Source organism: Microtus ochrogaster, unplaced genomic scaffold (genome assembly GCF_000317375.1).
Source record: "Microtus ochrogaster isolate Prairie Vole_2 unplaced genomic scaffold, MicOch1.0 UNK48, whole genome shotgun sequence".
Classification (NCBI taxonomy): Eukaryota; Metazoa; Chordata; class Mammalia; order Rodentia; family Cricetidae; genus Microtus; species Microtus ochrogaster.
Window position 1 is genome coordinate 1,524,478 of NW_004949146.1, and position 5,295 is coordinate 1,529,772.

Here is a 5,295-nt window from a genome sequence, read left to right on the forward strand (position 1 = left end):
GACTTGTCCATTCCCCCACTGCTGAGAGAACCCGATAGGCCAGGGACTTGTCCATTCCCCCACTGCTGAGAGAACCCGATAGGCCAGGGACTTGTAGGGAAAGAAAATAGGAGCGGGGATAAAAGAGAATGAACTGCAAAAATAGCCAGAAATAACCAGGAGAGGAAAATCTACAATGGGAAGTAGTGGAACCCCATTAATATTTCCTAAGATGTCTATGCATGAGATAAATACAGACGTGGGAAACGTTAGGGGACAGCAGATCAGGAAAAGATGGGGTATAGGAAGCATCTAGCTCAACATCTACATTAAATGTGAAGTATAAACACACATCCACACACACAGGAAGCACACCTCTTGAATGGTATCATTACCATTCTTAGAAGGCATTTAAAGTCCAAGAACTGAAGACATGCTACATAAGTACCATGAAGACACGATACTTATCATAGCCAGACCCTGTGCTCAAGACAATGGCCACAGTCCAAGGTCTTTCTTACTAATGAGGGCTCCAGCATTCAAAGCAGGAAATATAAATTTAAGGTAAACACAAAAAGATTAGTAAAATTTATAGGCTTTTATCAAATCCTAATTTATAATCTTTCTAAGTTGTATGTCGTCATCTTAATTGTTTATGTTCTGTATTACAGCTAATCGAAGTATCCCTCTGAAAAAAGTATTAGCGGATGTGAACTCAGTTGTAGGCAAGTTAACAGTTATGTGAAGTTTAAAACCCTACATCTTAATGCTATCCTCATATCTTTTCATTACTACATAAATAAACTCATAAACAGAACGCTGGAGACTTGTCTGTGTTCTGCTTCCTCATTCAGATGTCCCAAGGGTGCTGTTGACACACAAGCATGAGGACCTGAGTTCAATCCCCAGCACCTACATAAATAACAAGTTGTGCTGGCATGCCCTTTTAATCCCAGCACTGGGGAGGTGAAGATGGGTGGATCCCTGGGGCTTGCTGGTCAGCCAGCCTCGCATAATGGATGAGCTCCAAACCACTGAGAGGCACTGTCTCAAAACACAAGGTGTCTGACCCCACAGCTGAGGCCGACCTCTGGCCTCCATGCCCACATGCACCTGCATATATACATGTGCCCATGAACACACCCACACAGGCATGTACAACAGATAAATCATTTGTTTAAGTGTAATAAAAGGGCTTCCCTCCCCAGAATGAAAGGAACATGTTCTGATTGTCTCCGGTCATTTATTCTGCTTTGGAGCCTTTCCCTGCATCTAGTTCTCACAGTTATATGATGTGATAGAAAAACACGGACAGTTTCCTCCCCTCTTCTGCTATTTCTATACCTGTCAATGCTGCAGACTATACTTACTGTTTCTGCTTTTTTAAGGAGGGAAGGTTGGTATCAAAGATGTGAAAAATTTTGTCGAAGCCGCTGGAATAACACTGACACCTAGAGAACACTTAGAACTGATGTGCAGTCTGCCAATTGAAGGTGAGTTTTTCAAACACTGTTAGAATGTTAGGGAAAGTCAGGTAGGGTATCGAGACACTTTAAAACAGACTTTTATCTGCTGGGATAATTGACTGCGTCCTGGTTGTTATTGCTGTTGTTTTTAAGAGCTGTCAACAGTTTTCAATATGACCTTGTTCTTGCCCCAGAAAGAATAATTTTGTTCTTTCATTGAGAGTCAGCAACTCTAATTTTCTTGACTTCCTATGATTGGGGACAGAAGCCATTATTATGTTCCCTCCTCCCTTCCAATGAAAGTTAACTTTGTAGGTGTAAGGAGGAAATGAGGCTGGCGGGAGCAGGGAAGTGGGCGAGAGGAAAGTAAGAAAACCGAGGAAAGATGTATTTGTATTTCTGTACCATGTGACAACAGGTTATTAGAAGTTGTTTCTGTCCAGTGACATGTATGCTCTGAAATTTTTCTCGATTCTTTGCTTTTGAACTCTTGGGATACAAAATATCAAGCTATTTATAAGGCAAATCACTGTAGGTCGCCCGGCTGAGACAGCAGCTTACTGTCCCCCTGACAGCTGTGATGTGTGTGCCCCTGTTTTTGCAGATGATGGAACTATATATGAAAGCAGATTGATAGACTGTCTGAAATCCTCCGGAGGTGAGTGAGGGCCCTTGACTCACACTTGCATCTGGCTGCGCCCTCTCGTGGGGACACCCTCTCCCATCTCTCCCACACTCACTCCCCTAGCTTCATGTCTGAATTTTCCAAACAATTTTTCATTTTGCTGCTAAGATTAGCTTTTGATAAAAAAAAAATCAAATTGAAAACTGGTTGCACATAAAAATATGAAATAAAGAACAGGCTATTATTTTGTGGGGAGTTTCACTAAGCCCTACCCTGTGCATGGTAGGACAGTGAGTTTGTACTTGCTAGAGCTTTCCTCTCTACCAGCAAGAACATTTTCAGTGCCCTTTCCATTTGTCCCCTTCTGTGAAGATGGACGTCGGGGCTACTGACACTCTTGCTGACAGCCGTGATTTAAGGGGGATAAATGAAAATTTTCTTTTTCAGGGGAAGTTATTAAATTTCTTCTATATTTCTGATTTTTGTCCTTAGGTGGGACAGTTGATGTCAATAACTTAGAAAATGTTTTGGAAAACTTGAAAATCAAGCTCTCAGACGAGAAACTAAAAGATCTGTCAGAAAACCTTCCAGTTGACGGTAAGCATGCGGCTGGAATCAGACCTTCCAGGGACTCTTGCTGCAGGTGCTCAGGCCTGAGGCCTCTGCAAGCAGCATCTGTTTTGATACTGATATGATATTTTTTATCTTTGTTTGTTTGGTTGGTTGGTTGGTTGGTTTTTTGAGAGAGGATTTCTCTATAACCCTGGCTGTCCTGGAATTCGCTTTGTAGACCAGGCTGGCCTTGAACTCACAAAGATCTGCCTGCCTCTGCCTCCCAAGTGTTGGGATTAAAGGTGTGATCCTCCACCACCTGGCTGATATTTTTTAGTCTTAAAGAAGAATTCCATCCATGTGAGAGCACATTTTGGTTTAGTATATTTTCATTAATTTTGAGATATATGATATATACGCTAGAGTGAGCTATGGATGTTTGTCTTTACTTGAGGGACTGAAGGAAGATTGCTTATTACAGTGAAGGTTGCTCTTCATATCAGTCTCGCCATCCCAGTGTCCTCCAAAGGCTGTGTCATCAAACCGTCCTGGACCTTGTAACATCTGCTTCCTTGTCTGCTCTTCCTCTATTTTGGCACTGCCCACAGGATTCCTTCCTAGCCTCAACTCTTTGATAGAGCAGCAGTTTTAAGCTACAATATTTTATCTTCTCTTTGAAAGGAACAGACAGAAGAGAAAGACTCCCACAAGTTGTCCTCTGACATCTGCATAGGTATTGTTGTATGGAGAGGAGCCACCCGGCTAGCTTAGCCCCGAAATAATTACACAGAAACTGTATTCATTTAAACACTGCCTGGCCCATTAGTTCTAGCCTCTTATTAGCTAACTCTCACATCTTGATTCAACCCATTTCTAATAATCTGTATGTCACCACGAGGCCGTGGCTTACCAGGAAAGATTCAGCATGTCTGACCTGGCAGCTTCATGGCAGGCAGCTCTCTGCCTGCCTTCTTCCTCCCAGAATTCTGTTCTGTCTACTCCACCCACCTAAGGGCTGTCCTATCAAAAGGCCAAGGCAGCTTCTTTATTCAACCAATGAAATCAACACAAATGCAGAAGGACCTTCTACAGCAAGGTATTGTGACCTGTGTGTACCTGCACACATACACACTGTGGTAATCTGAATGAAAAAAGGCCCCCCAAGGGCACTTATGTTTGAATGTTTGGTTCTCAGTTAATGGAACTTTCTGGGAAGGTTTGGGAGGTGTGGCCTTCTTGGAAGAGGTGTGGCCTTCTTGGAAGGGGTGTGGCTTTGTTGGAAGAGGTGTGGCCTTGTTGGAGTGGGTGTGGCTTTGTTGGAGTGGGTTTGGCCTTGTTGGAAGAGGTGTGTTGCTGGGCCTAGGCTTTGAGGTTTCAAGAGCCCATGACAGGCCCAGTCCCATTTGCTCTGCCTGCAGCTTATGGTTAGATTTGATCTCTCAGGTACAGCTACAGCACTATGCCAATTGCGACACTCCCTGCCATGAAGGTCATAACTCACCCTCTGAAACTGTAAGCAAGCCCCCAGTTAAATGCGTTCTTCTATAAACTGCCTTGGTCATGGGATTTTAGCACAGCAATAGAAGAGTACCTAAGACACACAAACACAAACAAATAAAACATAATAAAATAGACTCCTAGTCCTCTTACTCTCACTACCAAGTAATGTAGCTCTCTTATTCGTTACAGTTACCATCCCTGGGTGTCTCTTTGCTTTGTATACATAACCGTCTCCTGATTTCTCTTACTGTCCAACGCTCTTCTGTCCTTCTTGCTCCGTGATGACCTCAGCATTTGATCGGCCATCACTGAAGTCTCCCTCCTGGCACTGAGCTTTGCTGTGCACTGATGTGAACCTGTCTCTCCAGATATTTCCTTTTGGATAACAGAAGGACCAAAGAACATTTTACCTCCATTTCCCTCCTTCTCAGTGTCCATGGTCTGTTCTCTTTAGTTCTGTGCTGTTCTGTTTTAGAAAAGCATCAGTGGTCACATTCGTTATTTGTCTCATCTCTGTGATGAGCACGACAAAAGCAGCTACAGGGAGGAGGTTTGCTTTGGCTTAGGCTTTAGGGGGTGCAGTGTTTTGTGGCGGGCAAGGTATGGTAGAGGCACAGGCAATCACATCCCCTGTCAGGAAGGAGAAAGCAATGGATGAGTGTGCTCAACTTTGTTCTAACTCAGTCCAGGACCTCAGGCAAAGGAAGGATATAACACCCATTTGGGGTGGATCTTCCCACCTTAACCTCATGTAGATAACCCCTCGTAGACATGCCTAGAGATTTGTTTCCATGGTGATTTTATATCCCATCAAGTTGGCTGTCAAAATTGACCAAGTAGTAGTATAATAATTTTATAACTCCACTATTCATTCAGATTTACTCAAGTGTGCACATATTTTTAACCTTTAGTTCTTTCTTGTATCACCAACTTTGCCTTTGGGATCATTTTTCTTCTACCAGAAGCAAATATCATTAAGAAATCCTCTCTTTTTCTGGTATACGATTATCTGTTTAGTCAGTTTAGCATGTGGCACATGCTTATATGTTTGTAGTCCTATTCAAGAGGCTGAGGCAGGGGGATAGCAAGTTTTAGATTACCCTAAGGTATGTATCAAGAACTTGTCTGAGTAAAACACACATACACAAACACATCACAAGCACACATACACAA